We start from the raw sequence: 21,434 nt of genomic DNA, 5'->3' as shown, positions 1-21,434 counted from the left end.
AAGTGCTGTGGTGTTTTTAGCCCAGTCCAGTTTATTGTCAATGTGTACTCCAAGGTATTTATAGTCCTCCACAATGTCAACACTGACCCCCTGGATTGAAACAGGGGTCAAGTGTTTCCTGGTCTTCCTGAAGTCCACGATCAGTTCCTTGGTCTTTGCCACGTTGAGCTGCAGATGATTCTGCTCACACCACGTGACAAAGGAGTCGACCACAGCCCGGTACTCTGTCTCATCATCCCTGCTGATGCATCCAACCACCAGTCATCATGAAACCTCTGAAGATGGAGGTCTCTGTGCAGTGGCTGAAGTCTGTGGTGTAGAGGGTGAAGAGGAAGGGGAAGAGGACAGTCCCCTGTGGTGCCCCTGTGTTGCTGATCACCTTGTCAGACACACACTGTGGGAGACGTACATATTGTGGTCTTCCTGTCAGGTAATCAACAATCCAGGACACCAGAGAAGCATCCACCTGCATCGCTGCTAACTTATCACCCAGGAGGGTCGGCCTGATGGTTTTGAAAGCACTAGAAAAGTCAAAAACATGACCCTCACAGTGCTCGCGGGCTGGTCCAGATGGGTGTAGACACGGTTGAGCAGGTAGATGATGGCGTCCTCAGTTCCGAGATGAGGCTGATAAGCAAATTGAAGGGGATCCAGATGTGGTCTTACTATGGGTCACAGCTGGTCCAGGATGAGCCTTTCCAGGGTCTTCATGATGTGGGAGGTCAGTGCCACGGGCCTGTAATCCTGGGGGCCACTGGGACGTGGCGTCTTTGGTACAGGGACGAGGCATGATGTCTTCCACAGCACTGGTACCCTCTGCAGACTCAGACTCAGCATGAAGTTTATGAAAGACTCCACACAGCTGGGGGGCACAGGTCTTGAGGACGAGGGGACTCACTCCATCTGGTCCAGCAGACTTGCCTGAGTGAAGTCTCCTCATTTGCATCTCAACCTGGTATTGAGTGAAGGTGATGGGTGGGGGAGGGGTGTCAGGAATCTCAAGGGAGGCAACATGTGAAGAGAGAGGCTGGCACAGTGGTGTGGCTCTGGATTCCAGGCTGACTACAGGTGAGGTTGTGGGGGTGGGAGCAGACACTGTGGTGTCGAATCTATTGAAAAACAGATTCAACTCGTTAGCTCTATTCTCACCTCCCTCAGCTCCCCTGCTGTTGGTTGGCCTGAATCCAGTGATGGTCTTCATGCCCCTCCACACCTCTCTCATGCTGTTCTGCTGGAGTTTCCACTCCAGCTTCCTCCTGTAATTGTCCTCAGCCTCTCTGATCTCAAAACACTTTTGTTATGGTTCTTGTGAGTGTTAGGTGTGGCTGTGTGCAGACAGGAATAGGACCCAAGGTGCAGACTCCGGAGACAGTCGTGAACTCAAAAAGGCTTTAATTTGGTACTCAAAATATAACATAACTGAAAAAACTCAAAACAACGTAACCTTATGTTCGCACCTGGTGTCTGTGTGTGTAAATAAATCACGAACTTAAGTGACGGTCTGCCTCCGAGTCCCTCCTGAGCCTGACAGTATCGGCCTGCACCACAGGCCCTGGTGTGGTGATGATGGCCTCACAGGAAGCACTGTCCCTGGTGTAATTTGGATGGCCTCATCACACAACACTGGCCCTGGTGAAATGTGAATGTCCTCAGCCATGACCACAGGCCCTGGTGAAATGTGGATGGCCTCATCTACCAACACTGGCCCAGGTGGAATGTGGATGGTAATGGCCAGCACCACAGACCTTGGTGTAATGTGGATGGCCTTAGCCAATACCACTGGCCCTGGTGAAATGTGGATGACATCGGCAAGGACCAATGGCCCTGATGTAATGTGGATGGTTTCAGCCAACAGCACAGTCCCTGGTGTGGTGAAGATGGCCTCACGGGAAGCACTGTCCCTGGTGTAATGTGGATGGTATTGGCCAGCACCACAGGCCCTGGTGTAATGTGAATGGCCTAATCCAACAACACTGGCCCTGGTGAAATGTGGATGGTATTGGCCAACACCACAGGCCCTGGCGTAATGTGAATGTCCTCAGCCAACACCACTGGCCCTGGTTTAATGTGGATGGCATCAACGAGTAGCACAGGCCCTTGTGTAATGTAGATCACATCAGCCAGCAACACAGGCTCTGGTGAAATGTAGATGACCACAGACAGCAGCACAGGCCCTGCTGTCGTGAAGTTGGCCTCAGAGGGAGCACTAGCCCTGGTGCAATGTGGATGGCCTAAGCCAGCAAAACAGGCCCTGGTGTGGTGACGATAGCCTCAAAGGGAGCACATGCCGTGTTGCAATGTGGATGGCCTCATCTACCAATACTGGCCCAGGTGAAATGTGGATGGTAATGGCCAGCACCACAGACCTTGGTGTAATGTGGATGGCCTTAGCCAACACCACTGGCCCTGGTGTAATGTGGATGGTATTGGCCAGCACGACAGGACCTGGTGTAATGTGAATGGCCTCATCCAACAACACTGGCCCTGGTGAAATGTGGATGGTATTGGCCAGCACCACAGGCCCTGGTGTAATGTAGATGGCATCAGCCAGTAGCACAGGCCCTTGAGTATTGTGAATGGCATCAGCCAGCAACACCACTGGCCCTTCTGAAATGTGGATGGTTTCGACCATCAACACAGGCCCTTGGGTAATGTGGAAGGCTAGCAGCACTGGCCCTTGTGTAATGTGGATGGTATCAGCCAGCACCACAGGCCCTGGTGTGGTGATAATGGCCTCACAGGGAGCACATGCCGTGGTATAATGTGGATGGCCTCAGCCAGTAGCACAGGCCCTTCTGTGTTGTGGATGGCCTCATCCAACAACACTGGCCCTGGTGAAATGTGGATGGTATTAGCCAGCACCACAGGCCCTGGTGTAATGTGAATGTCCTCAGCCAACACCACTGGCCCTGGTGTAATGTGGATGGTATTGGCCAGCACGACAGGACCTGGTGTAATGTGAATGGCCTCATCCAACAACACTGGCCCTGGTGAAATGTGGATTGTATTGGCCAGCACCACAGGCCCTGGTGTAATGTGAATGTCCTCAGCCATGACCACAGGCCCTGGTGAAATGTAAATGTCCTCAGCCAGTAGCACAGGCCCTGTTGTAATGTGGATGGCCTCATCTAACAACTCTGTCCCTGGTGAAATATGAATGGTATTGGTCAGCACCACACACCCTGGTGTAATGTGAATGGCTTTAGCCAACGCCACTGGCCCTGGTGAAATGTGCATGATATCGGTCAGCACCAGAGGCCCAGGTGTAATGTGGATGGCCTCATCTAACAACTCTGTCCCTGGTGAAATATGAATGGTATTGGTCAGCACCACACACCCTGGTGTAATGTGAATGGCATCAGCCATCAACACAGGCCCTCGTGAAATATAGGTGGCCTCAGCCAGCAGCACAGGCCCTTGAGTATTGTGAATGGTATCAGCCAGCACCACAGGCCCTCGTGTGGTGACGATAGCCTCACAGGGAGCACATGCCGTGGTATAATGTGGATGGCCTCAGCCAGTAGCACAGGCCCTGTTGTAATGTGGATGGCCTCATCTACCAACACTGGCCCAGGTGGAATGTGGATGGTAATGGCCAGCACCACAGACCTTGGTGTAATGTGGATGGCCTTAGCCAATACCACTGGCCCTGGTGAAATGTGGATGACATCGGCAAGGACCAATGGCCCTGATGTAATGTGGATGGTTTCAGCCAACAGCACAGTCCCTGGTGTGGTGAAGATGGCCTCACGGGAAGCACTGTCCCTGGTGTAATGTGGATGGTATTGGCCAGCACCACAGGCCCTGGTGTAATGTGAATGGCCTAATCCAACAACACTGGCCCTGGTGAAATGTGGATGGTATTGGCCAACACCACAGGCCCTGGCGTAATGTGAATGTCCTCAGCCAACACCACTGGCCCACAATGTGGATGGCATCAACGAGTAGCACAGGCCCTTGTGTAATGTAGATCACATCAGCCAGCAACACAGGCGCTGGTGAAATGTAGATGACCTCAGACAGCAGCACAGGCCCTGCTGTCGTGAAGTTGGCCTCAGAGGGAGCACTAGCCCTGGTGCAATGTGGATGGCCTAAGCCAGCAATACAGGCCCTGGTGTGGTGACGATAGCCTCAAAGGGAGCACATGCCGTGGTATAATGTGGATGGCCTCAGCCAACACCACTGGCCCTGGTGAAATGTGGATGACATCGGCAAGGACCAATGGCCCTGATGTAATGTGGATGGTTTTAGCCAATAGCACAGTCCCTGTGTGGTGAAGATGGCCTCACAGGAAGCACTGTCCCTGGTGTAATGTGGATGGCCTCAGCCAACAACACTGGCCCTGGTGAAATGTCGGTGGTATTGGCCAGCACCACAGGCCCTGGTGTAATGTAGATGGCATCAGCCAGTAGCACAGGCCCTTGAGTATTGTGAATGGCATCAGCCAGCAACACCACTGGCCCTTCTGAAATGTGGATGGTTTCGACCATCAACACAGGCCCTTGGGTAATGTGGAAGGCTAGCAGCACTGGCCCTGGTGTAATGTGGATGGTATCGGCCAGCACCACAGGCCCTGGTGTGGTGATGATGGCCTCACAGGAAGCACTGTCCCTGGTGTAATGTGAATGTCCTCAGCCAGTAGCACAGGCCCTTATGTATTGTGGATCGCATCAGCCAGCAACACAAGCCCTGGTGAAATGTGGTTGGTATCAACGAGTAGCACAGGCCCTAGTGTAATGTGGATGGCCTCAGCCAGCACCACAGGCCCTGGTTTGGTGATGATAGCATCACAGGAAGCACTGGCAGTGGTGTAATGTGGATGGCCTGAGCCAACAACACTGGCCCTGGTGAAATGTGGATGGTATTGGCCAGCACCACTGGCCCTGGTGTAATGTGGATGGCATCAACGAGTAGCACTGTCCCTGGTGTAATGTTGATGGCATCATCCAGCACCACAGGCCCTGGTGTGGTGATGATGGCCTGACAGGAAGCACTGTCCCTGGTGTAATGCGGATGGCCTCATCCAACAATACTGGCCCTGGTGAAATGTGGATGGTATTGGCCAGCACCGCAGGCCGTTGTGTAATGTGGATGGCCTCAGCCAACACCACTGGCCCTGGTGTAATGTGGATGGCATCAGCCAATATCACAGGCCCTTCTGTGTTGTGGATGTCATCAGCCAGCAACACAAGCCCTGGTGAAATGTGGATGGTTTCGGACAGCACCAAAGGGCCTGGTGAAATGTGGATGGTATTGGCCAGCACCAAAGGCCCTGGTGTAATATGGATGGCCTCAGCCAAAAGTACAGGCCCTGCTGTACTGTGGATCGCATCAGCCAGCAACACAAGCCCTGGTGAAATGTGGTTGGTATCAACGAGTAGCACAGGCCCTGGTGTAATGTGGATGGCCTCAGCCAGCACCACAGGCCCTGGTTTGGTGATGATAGCATCACAGGAAGCACTGGCAGTGGTGTAATGTGGATGGCCTGAGCCAACAACACTGGCCCTGGTGTAATGTGGATGGTATTGGCCAGCACCACAGGCCCTGGTGTGGTGATGATGGCCTGACAGGAAGAACTGTACCTGGTGTAATGTGGATGGCCTCATCCAACAGTAAAGGCCCTGGTGTGGTGAAGATGGCCTCACAGGAAGCACAGGCCATGGTGTAATGTGGATGGCCTCATCCAACAGTAAAGGCCCTGGTGAGGTGAAGATGGCCTCACAGGAAGCACAGGCCATGGTGTAATGTGGATGGCCTCAGACAGCAGCCAGGCCCTGGTGAAATGTGGATGGCCTCAGACAGCAGCCAGGCCATGGTTAAATGTGGATGGCCTCAGACAGCAGCCAGGCCCTGGTGAAATGTGGATGGCCTCAGACAGCAGCCAGGCCCAGGTGAAATGTGGATGGCCTTAGCCAACACCACTGGCCCTGGTGAAATGTGGATGACATCGGCAAGGTCCAATGGCCCTTCTGTGTTGTGGATCGCATCAGCCAGCAACACAAGCCCTGGTAAAATGTGGATGGTATCAACGAGTAGAACAGGCCCTGGTGTAATGTGGATGGCCTCATCCAACACCACTGGCCCAGGTGTAATGGGGATGGCATCAGCCAGTAGCACAGGCCTTTGTGTATTGTGGATCGCATCAGCCAGCAACACAAGCCCTGGAGAAATGTGGATGGTTTCGGCCTGCACCACAGGCCCTGGTTTAATGTGGATGGCATCAACGAGTAGCACAGGCCCTTGTGTAATGTGGTTCACATCAGCCAGCAACACAGGCTCTGGTGAAGTGTAGATGACCTCAGACAGCAGCGCAGGCCCTGCTGTCGTGAAGTTGGCCTCAGAGGGAGCACTAGCCCTGGTGAAATGTGGATGGCCTAAGCCAGCAATACAGGCCCTGGTGTGGTGACGATAGCCTCACAGGGAGCACATGCCGTGGTATAATGTGGATGGCCTCAGCCAGTAGCACAGGCCCTGTTGTAATGTGGATGGCCTCATCTACCAACACTGGCCCAGGTGAAATGTGGATGGTAATGGCCAGCACCACAGACCTTGGTGTAATGTGGATGGCCTTAGCCAACACCACTGGCCCTGGTGAAAAGTGGATGACATCGGCAAGGACCAATGGCCCTGATGTAATGTGGATGGTTTCAGCCAACAGCACAGTCCCTGGTGTGGTGAAGATGGCCTCACAGGAAGCACTGTCCCTGGTTTAATGTAGATGGCATCTGGATGGAACTAAATAATGAATGTGTTACAGTTAAAGTGAAACACCGGTCAATGTAAATGGCTCATGGTCCTGTGAGACCATCTTCACTAGACCAGGGTCTGTGCTGCTTGCTGATGCCATCGAAAATACACCAGGGCCAATGATTCCTGTGAGGCCATCTTCACCAGACCAGGGCCTGTGCTGCTAGCCATCCAAATTACCCAATGGCCTGTGTTGCTGGCCGAAAACAACCACATTTCACCAGGGCCTGTGGTGTTGCTGGATGAGGCCATCCACATTACACCAGGGCCTGTGCTACTCGTTGATACCATTCACATTTCTCCAGGGCTTGTGTTGCTGGCTGATGCCATCCACAGTACACAAGGGCCTGTGCTACTGGCTGATGCCATCCACATTTCACCAGGGCCAGTGCTTCCTGTCAGGCCATCATCACCACACCAGGGCCTGTGGTGCTCGCCAATACCATCCACATTACACCAGGGCCAGTGCTGTTGGCTCAAACCATCCACATTACACCACTGCCAGTGCTTCCTGTGATGCCATCATAACCAAACCAGGACCTGTGGTGCTGGCTGAGGCCATCCACATTACACCAGGGCCTGTGCTACTCGTTGATACCAACCACATTTCACCAGGGCTTGTGTTGCTGGCTGATGCGATCCACAATACACAAGAGCCTGTGCTTCTGGCTGAGGACATTCAAATTACACCAGGGCCTGTGGTGCTGGCTAATACCATCCATATTACACCAGGGCCAATGGTGCTGGCTGAGGCCATCCACATTACATCAGGGTCTGTGCTTCTGGCTGAGGACATTCACATTACACAAGGGCCTGTGGTGCTGGCCAATACCATCCACATTTCACCAGGGCCACTGTTGTTGGCTGAGGCCATACACTTTACACCAGGGACACTGCTTCTTGTGAGGCCATCTTCACCACACCAGGGACTGTGCTGTTGGCTGAAACCATCAACATTACATCAGGGCCATTGGTCCTTGCCGATGTCATCCATATTTCACCAGGGCCAGTGGTGTTGGCTAAGGCCATCCACATTACACCAAGGTCTGTGGTGCTGGCCATTACCATCCACATTTCACCAGGGCCAGTGTTGGTAGATGAGGCCATCCACATTACAACAGGGCCTGTGCTACTGGCTGAGGACATTCACATTACACAAGGGCCTGTGCTGCTAGCCATCCAAATTACCCAAGGGCCTGTGTTGCTGGACGAAAACAACCACATTTCACCAGGGCCTGTGGTGTTGCTGGATGAGGCCATCCACATTACACCAGGGCCTGTGCTACTCGTTGATACCATTCACATTTCTCCAGGGCTTGTGTTGCTGTCTGATGCCATCCACAGTACACAAGGGCCTGTGCTACTGGCTGATGCCATCCACATTTCACCAGGGCCAGTGCTTCTTGTCAGGCCATCATCATCACACCAGGGCCTGTGGTGCTCGCCAATACCATCCAGATTACACCAGGGCCAGTGCTGTTGGCTCAAACCATCCACATTACACCACTGCCAGTGCTTCCTGTGATGCCATCATAACCAAACCAGGACCTGTGGTGCTGGCTGAGGCCATCCACATTTCACCAGGGCCTGTGCTACTCGTTGATTACCCAACCAATGTCACCAGGCGTGTGTTGCGGCCTGATGCATCCACAATACACAGAGAGGCCGTGCTTCTGGGCTGATGCCATCTAGCTACACCAGGGACACTGCTTCTTGTGAGGCGATCTTCAACCACACCAGGGACTGTGCTGTTGCTGAAACCCATCAACATTACCTAAGGGCCATTGGGCCTTGCCGATGTCATCCACATTTCACCAGGGCCAGTTGGATTGGCTAAGGCCATCCAACATTACACCAAGGTCTGTGGTGGCGGCCATTACATCCACATTTCACCTGGCCAGTGTTGGTAGTGAGGCATCCACCTTACAACAGGGCCTGTGCTACTGGCTAGGACATTCACATTAAACAAGGGCCTGTGATGATAGCCATCAAATTACCCAAGGGCCTGTGTGCTAGACGAAAACAACCACATTTCACCAGGGGCCTGTGGTGTTGCTGGAACCATCCCATTGCAGGGCCTGTGCTTCGATACATCCATTCCCAGCTCCTATCCACACCAGGGCCTGTGCTACTGGCTGATCCATCCACATTTCACCAGGGCCAGTGCTTCGTGTCGCCCATCAACACCAGGCCTTGGTGCTCCACAATACACCACATTACACCAGGGCAGTGCTGTTGGCTGCAAACCTCCAGCGATTACATCCCACTGCCAGTGCTTCCTGTGATGCCATCATCACCAAACCAGGACCTGTGGGTGCTGGCTGAGGCCATCCACATTACACCAGGGCCTGTGCTAACTCGTTGATACCAACCACATTTCACCAGGGCTTGTGTTGCTGGCTGATGCGATCCACATACACAGAGCCTGTGCTTCTGGCTGAGGACATTCACATTACACCAGGGCCTGTGGTGCTGGCTAATACCATCCATATTTCACCAGGGCCAGTGTTGTTGGATGAGGCCATCCAAATTACACGAGGGAGAGTGCTTCCTGTGAGCCCATCATCACCACACCAGGGCCTGTGGTGCTGGCTGATACCATCCACATTACACAAGGGCCAGTGCTGCTAGTCTTCCACATTACCCAAGGGCCTGTGTTGCTGGCCGAAACCATCCACATTTCACAAGGGCCAGTGGTGTTGCTGGCTGATGCCATTCACAATACTCAAGGGCCTGTGCTACTGGCTGAGGCCATCCACATTACACCAGGGACAGTGATTCCTGTGAGGCCATCTTCACCACACCAGGGCCTGTGCTGCTAGCCATCCAAATTAACCAAGGGCCTGTGTTGCTGGCCGAAAACAACCACATTTCACCAGGGCCTGTGGTGTTGCTAGATGAGGCCATTCACATTACACCAGGGCCTGTGCTACTCATTGATACCAACCACATTTCACCAGGGCTTGTGTTGCTGGCTGATGCGATCCAGAATAGTCAAGGGCCTGTGCTACTGGCTGATGCCATCTACATTACACCAGGGCCTGTGGTGCTGGCCAATACCATCCACATTTCACCAGGGCTTGTGTTGCTGGCTGATGACATCCACAACACAGAAGGGCCTGTGATACTGGCTGATGCCATCCACATTACACCAGGGCCAGTGCTTCCTGTCAGGCCATCATCACCACACCAGGGCCTGTGGTGCTGGCCAATACCATCCACATTACACCAGGGCCAGTGTTGTTGGCTCAGGCCATCCACATTACACCACTGCCAGTGCTTCCTGTGATGCCATCATCACCAAACCAGGGCCTGTGGTGCTGGCTGAGGCCATCCATATTACACCAGGGACCTGTGCTTCCTGTGAGGCCATCTTCACCACACCAGGGACTGTGCTGTTGGCTGAAACCATCCACATTACATCAGAATCAGAATCAGAATCAGAATGGGGTTTATTGCCAGATGTTGAGGTTTACAACATTAGGAAATTGCTGCGGTGCTTCAGTGCAAACAATAAGAATTAAAGTGCTATGTAGAAAGAAAGATATGTGCATGAGATATACATGAGATATATACATGAGAATAAGACTTATGAGTGCTACGTAGAAAGATATATACATGAGTGCAGGTGGTGATCGGTGCCAAACATGAAATGATGCAGTGACACAGCGTAGGGTCATGTGTTAGTGGCGGGGACAGTCATGTGGTTATTGTTCATGTGTCCAACAGCAGAGGGGAAGAAACTGTTCTTATGGCGAGAGGTTCTGGTGCGAATGGACCGGAGCCTCCTGCCTGAGGGGAGCAGGTCAAACAGACTGTGTCCAGGGTGAGAAGGGTCAGCTGAGATCTGAGCTGCACGCCGCAGTGTCCTGGAGGTGTACAGGTCCTGCAGAGATGGGAGTCTGCAGCCAATCACCTTCTCAGCAGAGCGCACAACACGCTGCAGTCTCTGTTTGTCCCTGATAGTGGCTCCAGCGTACCACACAGTGATGGAGGAGGTGAGGATGGACTCGATGATTGCAGTGTAGAATTGCATCATCGTCCGTGTTGGCAGGTTGAATTTCTTCAGCTGCCTCAGGAAGTACATCCTCTGCTGGGCTTTCTTGATGACGGAGGTGATGGTGGGCTCCCACTTCAGGTCCTGGGTGATGGTGGTACCCAGGAAGCGGAATGAGTCCACAGAGGTGATGGGGGTGTCAGTCAGGATGATGGGGGGGAGTGGGGCTGTGTGCTTCCTGAAGTCCACAATAATCTCCACTGTCTTCTGGGCATTCAGCACCAGGTTGTTGTGGCTGCACCAGGACACCAGACGTTCAACCTCCCTCCTGTAGGCAGACTCGTCCCCGTCCGAGATGAGTCCAATAACAGTGGTGTCATCTGCAAACTTGATTAGCTTGACAGACTGGTGGGTGGAGGTGCAGCAGTTGGTGTACAGGGAGAAGAGCAGAGGAGAAAGAACACAGGGCCAGTGTTGCTAGCCTTCCACATTACCCAAGGGCCTGTGTTGCTGGCTGAGGCTATCCTAATTTCACCAGGGCCTGCGTTGCTGGCACATGCCATCCACATTACACCAGGTCCTGTGCTACTCGTTGATGCCATCCACATTACATCAGGGCATGTGGTGCTGTTCGACACCATCCACAATACACAAGGGCCTGTGATACTGGCTGATGCCATTCACATTACACCAGGGCCAGTGTTGTTGGCCGAGGACATTCACATTTCACCAGGGCCAGTGTTGTTGGCTCAGGCCATCCACATTACACCACTGCCAGTGCTTCCTGTGCGGCCATCATCACCACACCAAGTCCTGTGGTGCCTGCTGAGGCCATCCACATTACACCAGGGCCTGTGCTACTCGATGCACCATGTAAATTTCACCAGAGCTTGTGTTGCTGGCTGATGCGATCCACAATACACAAGGTCCTGTGCTACTGGCTAAGGCCATTCACATTACACCAGGGTGTGTGGTGCTTACCAATACCATCCATATTTCACAAGGGCCAGTGTTGTTAGATTATGCCATCCACATTACACCAGGTACAGTTCTTCCTGTTATGCCATTATCACCAAACCAGGGCCTGTGTTGCTGGCCAATATATTCCACATTTCACCAGGGCCACTGTTGTTGGCTGAGGACATACACATTACTCAAGGGACAGTGCTTCCTGTGAGGCCATCTTCACCCCACCAAGGCCTCTGCTGCTCGTTGATGCCATCCACATTACACCTGGGCCTGTGGTACTGACCGATTTCATGCACAATTCACCAGGGTGTGTGGTGCTGACCAATACCATCCATATTTCACCAGCGACAGAGTTGTTAGATGACGCCATCCACATTACAACAGGGCCTGTGCTACTGGCTGAGGACATTTTACATTTCACCAGGGCCTGTGGTCATGGCTGAGGCCAACTACATTTCATCAGGGCCCGTGGTCATGGCTGAGGACCTTCACATTACACCAGGGCCTGTGGTGCTGGCCAATACCATCCACATTTCACAAGGGCCAGTGTTGGTGGATGAGGCCATCCACATTACACCAGGGCCAATGGTGCTGGCTGAGGCCATCCACATTACACCAGGGCCTGTGCTTCTGGCTGAGGACATTCACATTACACAAGGGCCTGTGGTGCTGGCCAATACCATCCATATTTCACCAGGGCCACTGTTGTTGGCTGAGGCCATCCACATTACACCAGGGACACTGCTTCTTGTGAGGCGATCTTCACCACACCAGGGACTGTACTGTTGGATGAGGCCATCCACATTACACCAGGGCCTGTGCTACTCGATGATACCATTCACATTTCACCAGGGATTGTGTTGCCCGCTGATTCCTTCCAGAAAACACAAGGGCCTTTACTACTGGCTGAGGATATTCACATTACACCAGGGCCTGTGGTGCTGGCCAATATAATCCACATTTCACCAGGGCCACTGTTGTTGGCTGAGGCCATACACATTACACAAGGGACAGTGCTTCCTGTGAGGCCATCTTCACCACACCAGGGCCTGTGCTTTTGGCTGAGGCGATCCACATTACATCAGGGCCTGTGATGCCGGCTTCTACCATCCACATTAAACCAGCGACATTGATTGCTTTTTGGCCATCTTCACCCCACCAGGACCTCTGCTGCTCGTTGATGCCATCCACATTACAGCTGGGCATGTGGTGCTGACCGATATCATGCACGTTACACAAGGGCCAGTGCTGCTACCCTTCCACATTACCCAAGGGCCTGTGTTGCTGGCCGAAACCATCCACATTTCACCAGGGCCAGTGGTGTTGCTGGCTGATGCCATTCACAATACTCAAGGGCCTGTGCTACTGGCTGATGCCATCTACATTACACCAGGGACAGTGCTTCCTGTGAGGCCATCTTCACCACACCAGGGACTGTGCTGTTGGCTGAAACCATCCACATTACATCAGGGCCATTGGTCCTTGCCGATGTCATCCACATTTCACCAGGGCCAGTGGTGTTGGCTAAGGCCATCCACATTACACCAAGGTCTGTGGTGCTGGCCATTACCATCCACATTTCACCTGGGCCAGTGTTGGTAGATGAGGCCATCCACATTACAACAGGGCCTGTGCTACTGGCTGAGGCCATCCACATTATACCACGGCATGTGCTCCCTGTGAGGCTATCGTCACCACACCAGGGCCTGTATTGCTGGCTTAGGCCATCCACATTTCACCAGGGCTAGTGCTCCCTCTGAGGCCAACTTCACGACAGCAGGGCCTGCGCTGCTGTCTGAGGTCATCTGCACTTCACCAGAGCCTGTGTTGCTGGCTGATGTGAACCACATTACACAAGGGCCTGTGCTACTCGTTGATGCCATCCACATTAAACCAGGGACTGTGGTGCAGGCCGAAACCATCCACATTTCTCCGGGGCTTGTGTTGCTGGCTGATGCGATCTACAATACACAAGGACCTGTGCTACTGGCTGATGCCATCCCCATTACACCTGGGCCCGTGGTGTTTGCTGAGGCCATCTACATTTCACCAGGGCCTGGCTGCTGTCTGAGGCCATCCACATTACACCATGGCCTGTGCTTCCTGTGAGGCCATCTTCACCACACCAGGGCCTGTACTGTTGGATGAGGCCATCTTCACCCCACCAGGGCCTCTGCTGCTCGTTGATGCCATCCACATTACAGCTGGGCCTGTGGTGCTGACCGATATCATGCACATTTCACCAGGGCCAGTGGTGTTGGCTGAGGACAACTACATTTCATCAGGGCCTGTGGTCATGGCTGAGGCCATTCACATTACACCAGGGACAGTGCTTCCTGTGAGGCCATCTTCACCACACCAGGGACTGTGCTGTTGGCTGAAACCATCCACATTACATCAGGGCCATTGGTCCTTGCCGATGTCATCCACATTTCACCAGGGCCAGTGGTGTTGGCTAAGGCCATCGACAATACACAAGGGGCTGTGCTTCTGGCTGAGGACATTCACATTACACCAGGGCCTGTGGTGCTGGCTAATACCATCCACATTTCACCAGGGCCAGTGTTGTTGGATGAGGCCATCCAAATTACACCAGGGACAGTGCTTCCTGTGAGGCCATCATCACCACACCAGGGCCTGTGGTGCTGGCTGATACCATCCACATTACACAAGGGCCAGTGTTGCTAGCCTTCCACATTACCCAAGGGCCTGTGTTGCTGGCCGAAACCATCCACATTTCACAAGGGCCAGTGGTGTTGCTGGCTGATGCCATTCACAATACTCAAGGGCCTGTGCTACTGGCTGATGCCATCTACATTAAACCAGGGCCTGTGGTGCAGGCCAATATAATCCACATTTCACCAGGGCCAGTGTTGTTGGATGAGGCCATTCACGTTACACCAGGGCCTGTGCTACTCGTTGATGCCATCCACATTACATCAGGGCATGTGGTGCTGTTCGACACCATCCACAATACACAAGGGCCTGTGATACTGGCTGATGCCATTCACATTACACCAGGGCCAGTGGTGTTGGCCGAGGACATTCACATTTCACCAGGGCCAGTGTTGTTGGCTCAGGCCATCCACATTACACCACTGCCAGTGCTTCCTGTGTGGCCATCATCACCACAACAAGTCCTGTGGTGCCTGCTGAGGCCATCCACATTACACCAGGGCCTGTGCTACTCGATGCACCATGCAAATTTCACCAGAGCTTGTGTTGCCGGCTGATGCGATCCACAATACACAAGGTCCTGTGCTACTGGCTAAGGCCATTCACATTACACCAGGGTGTGTGGTGCTTACCAATACCATCCATATTTCACAAGGGCCAGTGTTGTTAGATTATGCCATCCACATTACACCAGGTACAGTTCTTCCTGTTATGCCATTATCACCAAACCAGGGCCTGTGTTGCTGGCCGATATATTCCACATTTCACCAGGGCCACTGTTGTTGGCTGAGGACATACACATTACTCAAGGGGCAGTGCTTCCTGTGAGGCCATCTTCACCCCACCAAGGCCTCTGCTGCTCGTTGATGCCATCCACATTACACCTGGGCCTGTGGTACTGACCGATTTCATGCACAATTCACCAGGGTGTGTGGTGCTGACCAATACCATTCATATTTCACCAGCGACAGAGTTGTTAGATGACGCCATCCACATTACAACAGGGCCTGTGCTACTGGCTGAGGACATTTACATTTCACCAGGGCCTGTGGTCATGGCTGAGGCCAACTACATTTCATCAGGGCCCGTGGTCATGGCTGAGGACCTTCACATTACACAAGGGCCTGTGCTTCTGGCTGAGGACATTCACATTACACAAGGGCCTGTGGTGCTGGCCAATACCATCCATATTTCACCAGGGCCACTGTTGTTGGCTGAGGCCATCCACATTACACCAGGGACACTGCTTCTTGTGAGGCGATCTTCACCACACCAGGGACTGTACTGTTGGATGAGGCCATCCACATTACACCAGGGCCTGTGCTACTCGATGATACCATTCACATTTCACCAGGGATTGTGTTGCCCGCTGATTCCTTCCAGAAAACACAAGGGCCTTTACTACTGGCTGAGGATATTCACATTACACCAGGGCCTGTGGTGCTGGCCAATATAATCCACATTTCACCAGGGCCACTGTTGTTGGCTGAGGCCATACACATTACACAAGGGACAGTGCTTCCTGTGAGGCCATCTTCACCACACCAGGGCCTGTGCTTTTGGCTGAGGCGATCCACATTACATCAGGGCCTGTGATGCCGGCTTCTACCATCCACATTAAACCAGCGACATTGATTGCTTTGTGGCCATCTTCACCCCACCAGGACCTCTGCTGCTCGTTGATGCCATCCACATTACAGCTGGGCCTGTGGTGCTGACCGATATCATGCACGTTACACAAGGGCCAGTGCTGCTACCCTTCCACATTACCCAAGGGCCTGTGTTGCTGGCCGAAACCATCCACATTTCACAAGGGCCAGTGGTGTTGCTGGCTGATGCCATTCACAATACTCAAGGGCCTGTGCTACTGGCTGATGCCATCTACATTACACCAGGGACAGTGCTTCCTGTGAGGCCATCTTCACCACACCAGGGACTGTGCTGTTGGCTGAAACCATCCACATTACATCAGGGCCATTGGTCCTTGCCGATGTCATCCATATTTCACCAGGGCCAGTGGTTTTGGCTAAGGCCATCCACATTACACCAAGGTCTGTGGTGCTGGCCATTACCATCCACATTTCACCTGGGCCAGTGTTGGTAGATGAGGCCATCCACATTATACCACGGCATGTGCTCCCTTTGAGGCTATCGTCACCACACCAGGGCCTGTATTGCTGGCTTAGGCCATCCACATTTCACCAGGGCTAGTGCTCCCTCTGAGGCCAACTTCACGACAGCAGGGCCTGCGCTGCTGTCTGAGGTCATCTGCACTTCACCAGAGCCTGTGTTGCTGGCTGATGTGAACCACATTACACAAGGGCCTGTGCTACTCGTTGATGCCATCCACATTAAACCAGGGACTGTGGTGCAGGCCGAAACCATCCACATTTCTCCGGGGCTTGTGTTGCTGGCTGATGCGATCCACAATACACAAAGGCCTGTGCTACTGGCTGATGCCATCCCCATTACACCTGGGCCAGTGGTGTTGGCTGAGGCCATCTACATTTCACCAGGGCCTGGCTGCTGTCTGAGGCCATCCACATTACACCATGGCCTGTGCTTCCTGTGAGGCCATCTTCACCACACCAGGGCCTGTACTGTTGGATGAGGCCATCTTCACCCCACCAGGGCCTCTGCTGCTCGTTGATGCCATCCACATTACAGCTGGGCCTGTGGTGCTGACCGATATCATGCACATTTCACCAGGGCCAGTGGTGTTGGCTGAGGACAACTACATTTCATCAGGGCCTGTGGTCATGGCTGAGGCCATTCACATTACACCAGGGCCTGTGGTGCTGGCTAATACCATCCACATTTCACCAGGGACAGTGTTGTTGGATGAGGTCATCCAAATTACACCAGGGACAGTGCTTCCTGTGAGGCCATCATCACCACACCAGGGACTGTGCTGTTGGCTGAAACCATCCACATTACATCAGGGCCATTGGTCCTTGCCGATGTCATCCACTTTTCACCAGGGCCAGTGGTGTTGGCTAAGGCCATCCACAATACACAAGGGGCTGTGCTTCTGGCTGAAGACATTCATATTACACCAGGGCCTGTGGTGCTGGCTAATACCATCCATATTTCACCAGGGCCAGTGTTGTTGGATGAGGCCATCCAAATTACACCAGGGAAGGTGCTTCCTGTGAGGCCATCATCACCACACCAGGGCCTGTGGTGCTGGCTGATACCATCCACATTACACAAGGACCAGTGTTGCTAGCCTTCCACATTACCCAAGGGCCTGTGTTGCTGGCCGAAACCATCCACATTTCACAAGGGCCAGTGGTGTTGCTGGCTGATGCCATTCACAATACTCAAGGGCCTGTGCTACTGGCTGATGCCATCTACATTAAACCAGGGCCTGTGGTGCAGGCCAATATAATCCACATTTCACCAGGGCCAGTGTTGTTGGATGAGGCCATTCACGTTACACCAGGGCCTGTGCTGCTAACCAATACCATCCACATTTCACCAGGGCCACTGTTGTTGGCTTAGGCCATCCACATTACACCAGAGACTGTGCTTCCTGTGAGGCCATCTTTACCCCACCAGGGCCTTTGATGCTCGTTGATGCCATCCACATTAGGCCCTGTGATGCTGGCCGATATCATGCACATTACATCAGGGCCAGTGGTGTAAGCTAAGGCCATCCACATTACACCAGGGTGTGTGGTGCTTACCAATACCATCCATATTTCACAAGGGCCAGTGTTGTTAGATTATGCCATCCACATTACACCAGGTCCTGTGCTGCTGGCTGAGGCCATCCACATTGCACCGGGGCCATGGGGTTGGATGAGGACATTAACATTACACCAGGGACTGTGTTGCTGGCTGAGGCCATTCACATTGCAGTAGGGCCTGTGCTGCTGGCTGAGGCCACCTATATTTCACGAGGGCCTGTGTTGATGGCTGATGCCATCGAAAATACACCAGTGCCAGTGATTCCTGTGAAGCCATCATCACCAGACCAGGGCCTGTGCTGCTAGCCATCCAAATTACCCAAGGGCCTGTGTTGCTGGCCGAAAACAACCACATTTCACCAGGGCCTGTGGTGTTGCTGGATGAGGCCATTCACATTACACCAGGGCCTGTGCTACTCGTTGATACCATCCATATTTCTCCAGGGCTTGTGTTGCTGGCTGATGCGATCCACAGTACACAAGGGCCTGTGCTACTGGCTGAGGACATTCACGTTACAATATGGCCTGTTGTGCTGGCCAATGCCATCCACATTTCACCAGGTCCACTGTTGTTGGCTGAGGCCATACACTTTAGATCAGGTACAGTGCTTCCTGTGAGGCCATCTTCACCACACCAGGGCCTGTACTTTTGGCTGAGGCCATCCACATTACACCAGGGCCTTTGGTGCTGGCCAATACCTTCCACATTTCATCAGGCCCTTTGGTGCTGTCCGAACCATCCACATTTCACCAGGGCCTGTGATACTGGCTGATGCCATCCACATTACACCAGGTCCTGTGCTGCCCGCTGAGGCCATCCAAATTGCACCGGGGCCATGGGGTTGGATGAGGACATTAACATTACACCAGGGACTGTGTTGCTGGCTGAGGCCATTCACATTGCAGTAGGGCCTGTGTTGCTGGCTGATGACATCCACAACACAGAAGGGCCTGTGATACTGGCTGATGCCATCCACATTACACAACGGCCTGTGGTGCTGGCCAATACCATCCACATTACACCAGGTCCAGTGTTGTTGGCTCAGGCCATCCACATTACACCACTGCCAGTGCTTCCTGTGATGCCATCATCACCAAACCAGGGCCTGTGGTGCTGGCTGAGGCCATCCAAATTACACCAGGGCCTGTGCTACTCGTTGATACCAACCACATTTCACCAGGGCTTGTGTTGCTGGCTGATGCGATCCAAAATACACAAGGGCCTGTGCTTCTGGCTGAGGACATTCACATTACACCAGGGCCTGTGGTGCTGACCAATACCATCTATATTTCACCAGGGCCACTGTTGTTGGCTGAGGCCATACACTTTACACCAGGGACAGTGCTTCCTGTGAGGCCATCTTCACCACACCAGGGCCTGCGTTGCTGGCTGAGGCCATCCTAATTTCACCAGGGCCTGCGTTGCTGGCACATGCCATCCACATTACACCAGGTCCTGTGCTAGTCGTTGATGCCATCCACATTACATCAGGGCATGTGGTGCTGTTCGACACCATCCACAATACACAAGGGCCTGTGATACTGGCTGATGCCATTCACATTACACCAGGGCCAGTGGTGTTGGCCGAGGACATTCACATTTCACCAGGGCCAGTGTTGTTGGCTGAGGCCATCCACATTACACCACTGCCAGTGCTTCCTGTGTGGCCATCATCACCACAACAAGTCCTGTGGTGCCTGCTGAGGCCATCCACATTACACCAGGGCCTGTGCTACTCGATGCACCATGCAAATTTCACCAGAGCTTGTGTTGCCGGCTGATGCGATCCACAATACACAAGGTCCTGTGCTACTGGCTAAGGCCATTCACATTACACCAGGGTGTGTGGTGCTTACCAATACCATCCATATTTCACAAGGGCCAGTGTTGTTAGATTATGCCATCCACATTACACCAGGTCCTGTGCTGCTGGCTGAGGCCATCCACATTGCACCGGGGCCATGGGGTTGGATGAGGACATTAACATTACACCAGGGACTGTGTTGCTGGCTGAGGCCATTCACATTGCAATAGGGCCTGTGTTACTGGCCGAAAACAACCACATTTCACCAGGGCCTGTGGTGTTGCTGGATGAGGCCATCCACATTACACCAGGGCCTGTGCTACTCGTTGATACCATTCACATTTCTCCAGGGCTTGTGTTGCTGGCTGATGCGATCCACAGTACACAAGGGCCTGTGCTGCTAGGGTTAGGGGTTAGGGGGTTAGGGTTAGGTAAGGGGAAATGAAGCTCCTCTCTGCACGACGAGGGCAGGAGCGGTGCACGGGCCATACTCGTGACCCTTCCCAAGGCCCACTACGGAAACACCACTCCGTCTTCCATGTCCGTTACTCTCCGGTTCCGAATCAGGTAAGTACCTTCCTAATTTAGGCTTCCAGGTAAGTACCATATTTTTATTATTGTTGTTTTTAATCCAATTGTATTAATATGCTTTTCTTACAGCTTTTTAAATTGTTTTTACCTTGCTTTTAGGTTTTAATCAACTGGTTTTTAATTGTGCTTTCAATAAAGTTTATATTTTTTCAATGAATTTCAGTCTCCGTGTTGTTTTTCATGAATTCCAAATTTTAGGTTTCAAATGAGTTTTTTAGGCCGTACATAAACAAGAAAATGAAAAAACAGCAAATAAACCTCCCCCAAAAATAACAAACTAAAATAACAAACTAAAACAACAAACAAAACATTTTTATTAATGATGCATGGCATGCGCTAGCTTTCGGCGATGTTGTGCCTTCTTCAGGCTGTGCTCATGCATCGGTGGCCAAATTCAAATAAAGGAGACTCCTCTCTGCCCCCTCCTTTTATAGGCTTTTTTTGACTCCTCCCTACGGTGCTTTGTGTTTTTCCTTTTTGGTTTTCTTTTTAGTTTTCTTACTTTACTTTCTTTTGCTTAACACTATCCATTTCCTTTCCTTTCTCCTTTCCTACCCTTGCTTTGCCTTCTATTTCCTTCTGCTCCTAATTCCTGCTTCCTTTCCTTTGGCTTACATGCCCTCCTTTCCTAATTATTTTTGTTTATTCTTTGTGTCTTGGCACTGGGGTTAAGGTTAGGGCTTCACCATGGATGGGGCTAGGGTTAGGGCAAGGATTGTGGCTGGTTAGGGTTAGGATCAGGATCCTGGGGTGGGGATAGTGGTATTAGGGCCGAATTGACATAGGGGATAAAATTTTGGGTTAGGGTTAGGGGTTAGGGTTAGGGTAGGGTTAGGGGTTAGGGTTAGGGGTTATGGGGAAAAAGCCAGGAGAGGATGGGACAAAAGTGGAATAACTGAAAAAGTAAGAGGTGTAGAGGGCTGATGTTGGTGTCTAGGTGGGGGTTTTGGTGGGTGC

This window comes from Simochromis diagramma, unplaced genomic scaffold (assembly GCF_900408965.1).
Source record: "Simochromis diagramma unplaced genomic scaffold, fSimDia1.1 OVJJ01000561.1, whole genome shotgun sequence".
Lineage (NCBI taxonomy): Eukaryota > Metazoa > Chordata > Actinopteri > Cichliformes > Cichlidae > Simochromis > Simochromis diagramma.
The sequence above is the reverse complement of the archived record's forward strand: the minus strand, read 5'-3'. Positions refer to the sequence as shown.